General features: G+C 36.9%; 1 non-coding gene across 1 annotated transcript; it reads right to left on the bottom strand.

The window, feature by feature from the left end:
• Positions 1-13,827: 13,827 nt before the first annotated feature.
• On the bottom strand, positions 13,828-13,934 carry LOC125369667. Its single transcript, XR_007215343.1, has one exon. It is a non-coding gene; the product is annotated as a small nucleolar RNA R71 (small nucleolar RNA).
• Between the last annotated feature and the right edge of the window lie 416 nt (positions 13,935-14,350).

The following is a 14,350-nucleotide window of genomic DNA, read 5'->3' as shown; positions in this document are numbered from 1 at the left end:
TGCCGCCAAGTATTAGTAATGTTCTCTGAGGTCAAATCTAGTTATAAGTCTGAGCTGAGGAAGTGTATTTTCGATCTTTGCTCGTGTTGGATCCTCAGTGTGCGGAAGCAAGTAAAGATTTGGTTTCCGAGGAGTAGTAAGTGAGGATCACGGATTTTCAGGTTCGCCAGTTTTATTTAAGGGTTTTGTCGATGAGTCTTGTGGTTTAGTTTATTTCTGCCGAGGAAAGTTCTTTAGAACCCGGGTTAGAGATGAGAGGTTCCTAATTAGTTTCAGTCGTAAGTGAAGCCCTTTTTCTTTTAAAATTCGAGGTCGAATTTTTTTTAAGGGGGGGAGAATGTAACACCCGGAATTTTTTTATATATTTAATAATGAGTTTTTATTTAAGTTAATTTTAGCTTTATTTTTATTCGGTTTAATTGGAATGATTTAAATACAAATTTTGAATGTTCATGTTAGATAAATAAATGAGTTATTTTCTATACCCAATTAGTTTGAAATTTTAAGAAATTATTCAAGTAAATTATTTGAGAAATGATTATATTTTGGTTATTCAAAATTTTCCCAAATGCATATTTATATAAGTAAAATTATATATCGGAAAATTTTGGAAGAAATTATAAGGGATGTTTTTATAAAAGAATTTTGGGAGAATTGGTATTATAATTGATTAGTAGTATTAAATTTTAAGTTGGAAATTGATTATTTAATTTAATTGTGTGTAGGATTTAATTGGAGGATTATTTTGGAATAAGGATTGAAAGTATAATTTTATTTTTATGGGGTTTTAATGGAAATTTGTGAGTTTGGTATTTTCGTAAATAAATATGTCTACGTGGGTATTTTTGTAATTGTGTATTTTCAATAATTCGGATTTGACCCAAATTAAATAGTTAGGGGCTTAATTGAAAGGCTAAAAAGAAGTTTGGGGGTTAAATTGGAATTCTGTAGGATGAAATTGTAAGTAATTAAGAAAAAGTTGAGGGACCAAGTTGTAATAAGGAAAAGTTCAGGGGCCTAATGTCGATATTGAAAGAAATGGAATCGGGGAGAGAGAAGGTAGAGAGAGAGAGAGAGTGCGGCACTAGGAAGAGAGAGAGGGACTGCCGTGGTGGCGAGCTCGGGCGGAGGCGCTTGTGAAGGCCCCCAGAGCGTGAGGCGGCGGAATCGCGTGTGGCGCGGCCAAGGCCGCCCGGCCGATCTTGGTGGCGATCGGCTCCCCTTGGAGAGCTTCCTTTAGCGTGGCGGCCGGGTTTGGTGGCCGAGGAGAGAGTTCCACAAGTGGAGGCAACATTTTGGGTTTTTCCGGCGAGATCCGGCGGAGGATGGACGATCGGAGGATGGACGATCGCGATGGCACCTATTTGGTGGCGATCGGGCTTTGTTTGCGAATCGACGGTCGAGATCGTCTGCAAATCTCTCTGGATGATCGGGTGTCAGATCGGAAAATTGGAAGCGGGGATCGTCATCAGCGCGTCATTGTGAGTTCGATGGTGTGTTCGGATCGTCGATCGGACTCCGGCGGCCGGAGGCGAGTCGATCGAGTGATCGAGTATCTCGGTAATATTTCTTTGGCCCGTTAATTTTAGAAATTCTTGGTTTAATTGTGTCTATTGGATGGTATTGAGTATTTGATGATATTTGTGAGTAAAAAATAATTGTCTGTCAGTTTGCCTGCCTCGTATTTTGTGCTGTGTGGCGGAGTCAGGAAATAGTGAAGTTTGGGGACCCGACTCCCGTTGTTTAAATTGTTGGATATTTGAAGTGTTCTTCTGGCAGGTCCTGGGCCCGTTTTTACGGGGGGTAATGTTCGTGTTGTAAGGGAGGTTCTGCCGGATTTTTGGTAGAATTCTCCCGAGTCGAGATTCTTAGACAGTCAGTCCTAGGAGTCTAGACCTAGGATTAATGATCGATTGTTTTAGCGTTTTGATAAATTGTTTTCCGTGATTAGATGATCTGTCTGTTCGGCTAGCTCCAACTGAGGCACCAGAGCAGAGCTAGGAGGTCGCCCAATCCTGTGAGTTAAAGTCATTTAATCATTGCACTATTGCTAAGTCTGATTTAATATGCTATTTTGAAAGTTTATGCATAATATGGTTATTAGTATCGCAACGTAAATAATTTCACTGGACTATTAATTATTGAAAATAATATAAATATTATTATTAGTAACGTTATAATAATACATATATTATTATTTTATCGACACGAATTGCACGTTGCCTCATCCTAAATTTTTAATCTTTATTTCGATATGTGTTGAATGATTTCATTAAACAATGATATTTATTAAATGTGATGATTGCGTTTTGGGAAATGTGGCTTGTAGAACATGCCGCCTGATGGGTTACATCAGGACCGCGTGCGCACCGGTAATGATCTTGGATATAAGGTTATTATGGATTTGTTTGCCCTAATCGAGCATTGCTCTCTGGGCTGAGTTCAGTTGATTGCCGGAGTTAAGGTCCCTGATCGAGCGATGCTCTCTAGGCGACGGCTTATTTGGAATTCAAGTGTTCAGGCTGGAGGTAAGGACCCTGATCGAGCTTGCTCTCTGGGCGCCAGACCTGTTGGATTAAGAGAGCCGAAAGGCTATTAGAATTTGGGGTTAGGGTTCTACTGAGCCACTCGTCCCGTAAAAGTAAATATATATTTTTATTTATTTATTATGGTATGATTATAATATGGATTGTATTTACGTGCATGGTTGATATTTTGATTCGAATGATTAATATTTTATGTGAAGGAAACAGTAGGGTATGATTATAGTATGGTTTGATATACTGATTTGAATAATCTATGTTTTTTTGAGAAGAAGCAATAGTCTCTAGATTATTTGATTTTAACTCACTCTAGACCCATACTCCATTTATGTTTTTTCAGATTCGTGACTGTTAGTTCTCCCGCGACTCTTATTCAGTAACCCGACTCCTTCATCATCGGGTGATGTATTTGATTTGGTATGTAAATTGGTAAATCTTAGATTCTCCACAGTAGTAATAGTAGATGTTTCAGTTGTAAATTTTCTGAGCTTCGGGTCTCGCCTAGTTTTTTTTTTCTGGTAGACCGAAGTAATTTTGTAAAGTGTATCTATTAAGATAAATTGAGGTTTTAATAATGTAAATTTGAGTTGAGATTTGTTTAAATCAGTGAGTGTCAGGCTTAGTACGGGTTTCGGTGGCCTTAAGCCTACCCATTCCCTAGTGCCGGTCACGGGCCCACGGGTGGAGTCGTGACAATTTGTAATTCTTATCTTTATTGCATCAAACAACTTCATTGATTTTGTTATGGTTAGATATCATAAGATGCTGTAGTAGTTCTAGGATCACCCTTACCCAAGAATACAACCTTGATACTCACTGTTAGTGCTAGTCTGCATCAATAGGTTCACTGCCTTAGATTGTAGCTACACAAATAGCTTATCAAGTTTGTGGCGCCGTTGTCGAGGAACTCTTTTGTATGAACTAGAGTGAATTTGTGTTTATGTTAATCTAACCATTATTATTTTCTGTCTTTTCATTTTTTTATTCTTTATTATTTTATTCATCCCTGTGTTCTTTGCTTGCTGCCTTTTTATTTCAAATAGTTTATGACTAGGATCTCTAATCCTACTCTTGTAGACCCGCTTGCTGAACTAGAGCGATCCCTCCATTTGTTGAGGAAGCGTATGCAAGAAGAAGAGAAGGCACAGATAGAGTTTGAAGCCCCTATGAATATACCAGCAGGGATAGGAGATAACAATCGGGCTACGAATGAAGCTAGGACAATGTACGAGTCTGCTAGACTTTCTCTTAAGGGGACACAGACGAGTATATTGCGACTACCTGTGGCGGCCAACAACTTCAAAATAAAGCCAAACGTGGTATAGATGGTCCAAAATAGTGTACAATTTGGAGGACTACCGAGCGAGGACCCAAATGCTCACATCGCCAACTTCTTGGAGATCTGCGACACCTTCAAGATAAATGGAACAACCGATGATGCCATTCGGTTGAGGTTGTTTCCTTTTTCTCTGAGGGACCGAGCGAAAAGATGGTTGTAGTCGCTCCCAGCCAACACTATTACGACATGGAGATTGTTGGCTGAAAAATATTGCAAACTATAATGCGGGAGGAATGTTTGCTTCAACTTCTAATTCTTCATCTTCTATTGTTTCTGCTGACCTTGAACAAGTAGACTACATAGGTAATGCACCTAGACAGTAGAACAACCCATACAGCAACACATACCACCCCGGCTGGGGTAATCATCCCAACTTCGGTTGAAGAAACAACAACGCCCATGGTCCACCAGGCTTTCAGAGACTGCATTAGCAGCCACCACAGCAACAGCAAGTTGGACCATCACAGCTTCTTCCACCACCCGAGAAGAAATCTAACTTGGAGGAGCTAATGATGAAGTTTCTCATATCAACTGAGACGAGGTTCCGAAGTAGACAAAGGTTTTAGAAATCGGTGAGGTGTCCATTCGAACTTGGAGAGTCGGACAAGTGATTTCTAAGATGTTGTCTAAAAGGCAACAATGATCGCTCCCCAGCACTATAGAGTCAAACCCAAAGGAGCATTGCAAGACTATCACCTTGCGATCAGGTAAGCAGTTATCTAGCTCTTTAGCATTAGCTGATGATGATGATGTTTCCATGCAGGATAAGCCAGCTAGGAAGGAGCCAGAGCTTGAGGCGATAGAAGTAGAGAAGGTGGAAGACAGGCAGAAGAGCCCTGTGAGATAGTACTAGCCACTAGTCCCCTACCCTACTCGATTTAAGCAGGAGAAGGTTGACAAGCAGTTTGGTAAGTTTCTTGACTTGTTTAAACAACTGCGTATTAACCTACCTTAAAGGAAATTTTGAGTAACAAAAGGAAGTTGGAGGATTTGGGACTAATGACTCTGAATGAGGAGTGTTCAGCTATTCTTCAAAACAAGCTGCCACCCAAAAGGAGAGATCCAGGGAGTTTTACTGTTCCCTGCATTATTGGCGATTTGCCTATTAGTGATACATTAGTTGATTTAGGAGCTAGGATTAATTTGATGCTCACTAGTTTGTTTGATAAGTTAGGTTTGAATGAACCTAAGCCTGCTAGGATGAGCATTCAGTTAGCTGATAGGACTGTTAAGATTCCTAGGGTTGGTTTAGGATTTAGGGTTTAGGGATTATTGAAGATGTGCTTGTTAAGGTAGATAAGTTTATTTTTCCTCTTGATTTTGTAGTTATGGACATGGAAGGTGAGAGTACTGTGCCTTTGATCCTAGGTAGACCTTTTCTTGCAACATTTGGGCCTGTTATAGATGTTTGTGATGGAAAGCTTCAGTTTAAGGTAGATGATGAGACCATTACCTTCGACTTAGCTACTACTATGAGACATTCTTTAGACCATGATGATGTTGTGTTTTCTATTGATATTCTAGATGATGTGGTTAAGTCTCATTTACAGGAAATATCACTTGATGATCCTTTGTAGGTAGCATTGCAAGGAGATAAGGAGGAGTTGTCTAATTAGCAAGTGTTGGAGCAACTCGGTAGTTTGTTGGATACTGAGCCTAGCTGTTCTACTGACCCTTTTCTTTCTCTTGACAAGTCAGAAGTGCAGAAAGTAAAATCTTCTTTTGAGGACCCCCTAGCCTTAGAATTGAAGGAGTTACCTAAGCACTTGAGTTATCGATTCTTGGATGAGGAAGAAAAGTTGCCTGTGATTATTGTAGCAGATTTGACACCTGAGGAGCAAGCAAAGACTCTAGACTCGCTCAAGAGGTATAAGAAGGCCTTTGCCTACAAGATTGTTGATATTCCCGGGATCAACCCTAGTTTCTGTTCTCACAAGATTCTTATGGAGGATAGTTATAGACCAGTAGTTCAGCCCCAGAGGCGGCTTAACCCGAACATGAAGAAAGTAGTGAAAAAAGAGGTAATTAAGCTCCTTGATCCAGGTTTGATTTATCCTATTTCTGAAAGTTCTTGGGCGAGCCCTGTGCAGGTTATGCCGAAGAAAGGAGGCATGACAGTAATTCGCAATGAGAAGGATGAGCTGATACCCACACGGACGATTACAAGATTTCGAGTTTGTATTGATTACAGGAGGCTTAATGATATAACTCGGAAGGATCACTTCCCTCTTCCTTTCATTGATCAAATGTTAGAAAGATTGGCAAGACATATGTTTTATTGTTTCCTTGATGGTTTTTCAGGATATTTTCAGATTCCAATTGCACCTAAAGACCAACAGAATATGACTTTCACATGCCCCTATGAGACTTTTGCTTATAGACGGATGCCTTTGGGTCTATGCAATGCCCCGGCTACGTTTCAGTGGTGTATGATGGCCATTTTTTATGATATGATTGAGGAGTCAATGGAGGTATTTATGGATGACTTTTCTATTTTTGGTAATTCATTTTCTCACTATTTGGCAAATTTAGAACGCATGTTAGCCAGGTGCATTGAGGCTAACTTGGTGTTGAATTGGGAAAAGTGTCATTTTCTAGTGAGAGAGGGAATTGTTTTAGGGCATAAGATTTCACATGCAGGGATGGAGGTTGATAGAGCTAAAATAGAAACAATATCTAAGCTGCCACCCCCTAGTTCTGTTAGGGCTGTTAGGAGTTTCTTAGGCCATGCTGGGTTCTACAAAAGGTTTATTAGAAATTTCTCTGAGATTGCTAGGCCTCTTATTCAATTACTAGTTAAGGATGCACCTTTCATTTTTGATGATGCATGTTTATCTTCTTTTGGGCTACTGAAGAAACTATTGACCACAGCCCCTATCATGGCTTCGCCTGATTAGGGACTACCCTTTGAACTAATGTGCGATGCTAGTGACTATGTAGTTGGAGCTGTACTTGGACAGAGGTTTGATAAAAAGTTCCAACCTAGTACTATGCCAGCAAGACTTCATGGAAGGGGTAAATTTAGCAATCGGAGAAAATAACTTCGTAATCTCGGTATATTTGTAAATATTAGAAAATAAACTGTAATAAGGAGATATTTAGCAATCGTAGAAAATAACCCCATAATTTTGGTATATTTGTGAGTATGAGAAAATAACCCCTAAAAACGTGTATATTTATGAATACGAGAAAACAACCCCGTAAAAATGGGTATATTTATCAATATAAGAAAATAACCCCGTAAAAGTGGTATATTTATCAATTTAAGAAAATAACCCCGTAAAAGGTGTATATTTTTGAATTTGAGAAAACAACCTCGTAAAAGTAGTGTAATTGCAAGTTTGAGCAAACAGCCTCGTAGAAGAGGTAAATTTTTTAATATGAAAAAATAACCCTGTAATACGGGATAACTGTAAATCGGAGAAAATAACTCCGTAATTTTGATATATTTATGAGTATGAGAAAATAACCCTTTAAGTGGAGTAATTTTATAATATCAGAAACAACCCCGTAAAAGGGGTATATTTGTCAATATAAGGAAATAACCCCGTAAAACGTGTATATTTATCAATATAAGAAAACAACCCCGTAGAACTTGTATATTTATGAATATGAGAAACAACCCCATAAAAGTAGTGTAATTGCGAATATGAGAAAACAACCTCGTAGAAGGGGTAAATTTTTTAACATGAGAAAACAACCCCGTAATATGGGGATATTTATCAATCGGAGAAAATAACCCTATAATTTTGGTATATTTGTGAGTATGAGAAAACAACTTCTTAAATGTATTAATCTTATAATATGACAGAACAACCACATAAAAGGAGTATATTTGTCGATATAAGAAAATAACTCATATATTTATGAATCTGAAAAAACAACCCCGTAAAAGTAGTGTAATTGCGAGTCTAAGAAAACCGCCTCGTAGAAGGGGTAAACTTTTTATTATGAGAAAACAACCCCGTAAGAGGGTATATTTAAAAATTTTAGAAAACAACCCCATGTATTTATGAGTATGAGAAAACAACCTCTTAAATGGGTTAATTTTAAAATATGAGAGAACAACCACGTAAAAGGGGTATATTTGTTGATATAAGAAAATAACTCCATAAAATATGTAAAATTATAAATCTGAGAAAACAACCCAGTAAAAGTAATGTAATTGCAAGTTTGAGAAAACAACCCCGTAAGAGTGGTATATTTATAAATATTAGAAAACAACCTTGTAATATAGAAATATTTATCAATCGGAGAAAATAACCCCATAATTTTGGTATATTTGTGAATATGAGAAAACAACCCCTTAAATGGGTTAGTTTTATAATATGAGAAAACAACCCTGTAAAAGGAGTATATTTGTCGACATAAGAAAATAATCTCGTAAAACATGTATATTCCTGAATTTGACAAGAACTACCCCATAATAGTGCTAATAATTTAATATGAGAAAACGACCCTGTAAAAGTGGTATATTTATTACTATAAGAAAACAGTCCCGTAAAACGCGTATATCTACGAATCTGAGAAAATAATCCTATAAAAGTAGAGTAATTATGAGTATGAGAAAACAGCCTTGTAGAACGGATAAATTTTTTAATATGAGAAAACAACCCCGTAAGAGGGGTATATTTATAAATATTAGAAAATAACCCCGTAATAAGCGGATATTTTGCAATCGGAGAAAATAACCCCGTAATTTTGGTATATTTATAAGTATGAGAGAACAACCCCTTAAATGGGTTAATTTTATAATATGAGAATACAACCCGTAAAAGGGGTATATTTATCAATATAAGAAAATAACCCTGTAAAAGTGGTATATTTATCTATATAAGAAAATAACCCCGTAAAACATGTAAATTTATGAATATGAGAAAACAACCCCGTCAAAATATTGTAATTGCGAGTTTGAGAAAATAGCTTCGTAGAAGAGGTAAATTTTTTAATATGGGAAAACAACCCCGTAATACAGGGATATTTATCAATCAGAGAAAATAAGCCCTTTATTTTGATATATTTGTGAGTATGAGAAAACAACACCTTAACTGGGTTAATCTTATAATATGAGAAAACAACCCCCATAAATGGGGTATATTTGTTAATATAAGAAAATAACCCTGTAAAAGTGGTATATTTATCAATATAAGAAAATAATCAGGTAAAACGTGTATATTTATAAATCTGAGAAAATAACCTCGTAAAAGTAATATAATTGCGAGTTTGAAAAAACAGCCTCCTAGAAGGGGTAAATTTTTTAATATGAGAAAACAACCCCGTAATACGAGGATTTTTATCAATTGGAGAAAATAAACTTGCAAATATGGTATATTTGTGAGTATGAGAAAACAGCCCCCTTAAATGGGTTAATTTTATAATAAGAGAAAACAACCCCGTAAAAGGGGTATATTTGTCAATATAAGAAAATAACCTCGTAAAACGTGTATATTTATGAAATTGACAAAATAACCCCATAATTGTGGTAATAACTTAATATGAGAAACGACCCCATAAAAGTGGTATATTTCTCAATATAAGAAAATAACCCTGTAAAACGTGTATATTTAAGAATCTGAGAAAATAACCCCGTAAAAGTAGTGTAATTGCGAGTCTGAGAAAAGAGTCTCCTAGAAGGGGTAAATTTTTTAATATGAGGAAACAATCCTGTAATACGGGGATTTTTATTAATCGGAGAAAATAACCCAGTAAATATGGTATATTTGTGAGTATGAGAAAACAGCCCCTTAAATGGGTTCATTTTATAATAAGAGAAAACAACCCCGTAAAAGAGGTATATTTATTGATATAAAAAAATAACCTCGTAAAACGTGTATATTTATGAAATTGATAAAACATAGAATTGTGATAATAATTTAATATGAGAAACGACCCCGCAAAATTGATATATTTCTCAATATAAGAAAATAAGCCCGTAAAATGTGTATATTTATAAATTTGAGAAAATAACCCTATAATAGTGCTTATAATTTAATATGAGAAAACGAACCCATAAAAGTGGTATATTTATCAATATAAGAAAATAACCCCGTAAAACATGTGTATTTATGAATCTGAGAAAATAACCACGTAAAAGTGGTGTAATTGCGAGCCAGAGAAAACAGCCTCTTAGAAGGGGTATATTTTTTAGTATGAGAAAACAAATCTGTAATACGGGGATATTTATCAATCGGAGAAAATAACCCCGTAATTTTGGTATAAGGGTTAATTTTATAATATGAGATAACCCCATAAAAGTGATATATTTGTCAACATAAGAAAATAACTCCGTAAAACTTGTATATTTATGAATTTGAAAAAATAATCCCATAACAGTGCTAATAATTTAATATGAGAAAACGACCCCGTAAAAGTGGTATATTTATCAATATAAGAAGATAACCCCGTAAAATATGTATATTTATGAATTTGAGAAAATAACCACATAAAAGTAGTGTAATTGCGAGTCTAAGAAGCTAGACTTGGGAAGAAGGCAATGAATTAATCTCTCAACTACAATCCAGCCAGGTAAAACTGGTATTTTTCCTTAATTCTTCCATATTACTTTATCATAGATATAGAACACTATTAATATTGCTGCTTATTATTGTGATTGACTGTTTAAACTTTGGGTTGAGAATTCATGCAATTTTAAATCCCTCAAATGGTGAGATTTTGAGCCAATTGGTGCATCACTATTATGCTCCCTTTTCTTTCATTAGTGAGCATTTTACAGAATCTCTGTTTCTAGAAGTTGCTTTACGATATCTGTTGAAATTACATGAATTGTCAATGATCGTGAGATGATTTGGGCACTTAGGATTTACACAATTTGGCCAAAAAGCCTAACCCTATTTTTCCCTTAGTGAACCAATTTTGAGCCTTAGCCATTCCTTTTGTGACAATAATAACAGTGACACTCATCTTATCACTTCTATTCATTTGACCATTCTTTCTACCATTGTTGCTGGAAATTATATAAGTTATGCTGCATTTTACTTTGGATCAATCTGCATTCATATATTTCACTAAGTTGCTAGATTTTTTATAGATGCTCCCTTCAATTATTGTATGTGTCGATAACCAACAACTCCTACATAAGCTGTTGTAATATATATACATAGTATATATATTTATATATAAAAAAAAATAAACAAAAAAAAATGTAGAAAGTATTAATTTAGTTCATTTCGAGCATCATCTTATTTTTAGAGCAACTTAGTGTTCATTTTGGTACAGCACTTGATCCTTCATTACTTTCTTGCATTACTTGCTTAACTTCCAGCAACTTGTAGCCTACTTTCCATATTTATACGTACCTTACCTTAACCCCATTACAACCTGGCTCAAGACCCTTTGATCATGATTATTGATTATTTCGTAGTAGTGGAGATTGAATCCATAAGCAAGCCTGTGGTAAGCACTTTTTCTGTATTTTTGTGTTAAGAGCTTGGCGATCTTCTTTCACCTATATACACTTGTGTGTTTTGAGTGATATCTTGTGATGCATGATTCTCAATTTCTTAATTTAGATGGTTTATCATTTTAACTTTAGCAACTTTATTAAGTTTGCTCTTTCTCTTAAGGATTTAGTGATTTGGGGATTTTGGGAAAAATCATTACGGAGTTTTGAAATTTATTTTAAGCTAACCTCCTGCAATGCAGTTGATTGAGTTATTTGATATCTTTTGAGGAGTGAGTTGTAAATTGCTTGAGGACAAGCAAAAGTTTAAGCATGGGGTAATTTGATAAGCATCATACTACACATGTTCTCATGCTCGATTGTTCACATTTTTATGCATGATTATCCCGTTTTATGCTAGAATCACCTGTCTTTTGTTTCCCTTTTCGTTTCAGGTCATTTTCGAAGGACACCATCAGTAATCGAGGGAAATACGTGTGATTACGGAGAAAAATCCATCAAATTGGGCGAGAACAAGCACCCCGAGGGTTGAGCACGGCCTGCATCCTACGCGTCTTTGAATTATCAAGAGGCTATCCCCAATTGTGCCATTTCAGCATGACTTCCGTAGTCATCACGGCCTCCAGCACGGCCTGTGGTGGATCAGCACCGCCTTGGGCACGGTCTGGAAGGAGTCAGCACCGCCTTGGGCACGGTCTGGAAGGAGTCAGCACCGGCTTGGGCACGGCCTGTGGTGGCTCAGCACAACAGACTCCACAGATTCAACACCGGACTTCCGGACTTCGCCGGCCGAATCAACTATATGGGCGATTTTGAATTCTAATTGAAGTGGACGATTTTTGGACTCAATTCCAAGACACACACTTAATCAAATATTTCCTATACCTCAATTGTAGATCTGGAGAGATCAATTTTCATCAATTGAAGGGGGGATTCCACTTATTCCAACATCGAATTGAAGATCAAGACAAACTTTGGGAGCATTCAAGAGGCAACTAGGGTTTGAGATTTTGAATTTGCAAATTTAGGGTTTCTCATTCAGCTTGAAAGAGAAGGGTGTACATACCTTTAATTTGTTTTTCCTTATTTTGTTCTTTAATTGCTTTGACTATGAAAATGAGCAGCTAGATCTTTTGAATCCATTAGGGTTCACCTTTGTTGATGGATTATGCTTAATTGTTAGTTTTTTATAATTATCATTCTTGCAATCTTCTTGCTATTCAGTAATAAAAGTTTGATGCAGTTAATTTGAGACGTTGGATTAATTGTTTATTAGGTTGTTTCTTGACATTGAGAAATGCTTGTTACAACTGGATTTTGAATAGTAAGGACCGGTAGTTAACACTTAGAGATGAGGTTGATTTACTCACGGATTAAGAACTAACAACTCTTAATAGTCTTAAATCATACTTAATGCTAATTTGTAGTAATCCCGATAGGAAGAGATTCCATTAGGTTAGTGCAGTTTAGGAATCCGATGGCGAGAGAGGAACCGGGATTCAATTCAGGGATTTAGGCACGGGTAAGCAAGATCGGCAATCCATAAAATTCATCTTTAGAATTCCATCACTTAGGCTCCCTTTTGGATTTATTTCTCTCTTTACAATTGTCTTTTAATTGTCTATTGTTGTCCTTCATTTACTTAATTGCACTCATAACCATTAGCTGGTATGTTAGAACTTTCACACCCTATTTCAGACTAGATAACATAGCAAGCAGTAGTAACTCTAGGTTCACCGATCTCCAGGGATACGACCTTGATACTCACTAGTGCTAGGCTGCATCGGTAGGTTCACTGCCTTAGGTGTAGGTTGCATAAAGAGCCCATCAAGTTTTTGGCACCGTTGCCGGGGAACTTGTAACGGTGAACTAGAGTGAATTGTTTTTGTGTTAATTTAGTCATTATTTATTTTATTAATGTATTCTTTAATTTTATTATTATTTATTATTATATTATTTTTGTTGATCGGTGGTTGTGTGAACTTTCAATTTCAGGTAGTTTATGACCAGGAGCTCAAACTCGAATCTTATAGAGCCTCTATCTGATCCAGAATGATCCCTCAGACTCTTAAGGAAGAGGTTGCAATTAGAAGAGGAGGAGATTGAGGTTGAGGTACTTGTGGATAGACTAGACACGATGGAAAACCGATGAGGATCAGAGAATGATGTACGAGTTTGCTCGACCATCTTTGGATGGGACGAAAACTAGTATAGTCAAACCTGCTGTAGCGGCCAACAATTTTGAGATAAAGGCCAATGTTATCGAGATGATCCAACAAAGCATGCAGTTTGGAGGATTGCCCAGCGAGGATCCCAATGCACATATCTCCAACTTTTTGGAGATTTGTGACACATTCAAAATAAATGGAACAACCGATGATGCCATTCGGCTGAGATTGTTTCCATTTTCCTTGAGGGACAGAGCAAAGAGATGGTTGCAATCTCTTCCACAACAAACGATCACTACCTGGAAGGCGTTGGCCGAAAAATTTTTATATAAGTATTTTCCTCCCGCTAAAACTGCTAAACTTAGAAATGACATATCTTCTTTTGTGCAGTTTGATGATGAAAGCATGTACGATGCATGGGAGAGATTTAAAGATCTTTTGAGATGCTGCCCACATCACGGATTGCCAGTGTGGATGCAGGTTCAGACCTTCTACAAAGGGTTGAACCTCGCAACGAGGCAGATGGTGGATGCTACGGTAGGCGCTAAACAAGACGAGCAAGCTCGGGAACTTGATAGAGGAAATGGCCATGAACAACTATCGTTGGCAATCCTCTAGAGCCGACCAGGAAGACAAGGAGTGGTCAACCAAGTGGACTCTACAGTAGCCTTGGCGTACTCAAGTAGAGCTTCTAGCCAAGAAGATCGACCAACTCAGGATCTTGGGTTCACGCAGTAAACGTTATCGCGAATTTTGTGGTGGCCCGCATTACAGTGCGAACCATACTGCGGGAGGTATGTTTGCTTCATCTTCTATTAGTTTTCCATCTAATTCTACTATATCTTCTAATGTTGAACAGGTTGATTATATGGGGAATGCC

The sequence above is a fragment of the Ricinus communis genome, chromosome 3 (assembly GCF_019578655.1).
Source record: "Ricinus communis isolate WT05 ecotype wild-type chromosome 3, ASM1957865v1, whole genome shotgun sequence".
Classification (NCBI taxonomy): domain Eukaryota; kingdom Viridiplantae; phylum Streptophyta; class Magnoliopsida; order Malpighiales; family Euphorbiaceae; genus Ricinus; species Ricinus communis.
This window is presented reverse-complemented; position numbering and strand designations above follow the sequence as displayed.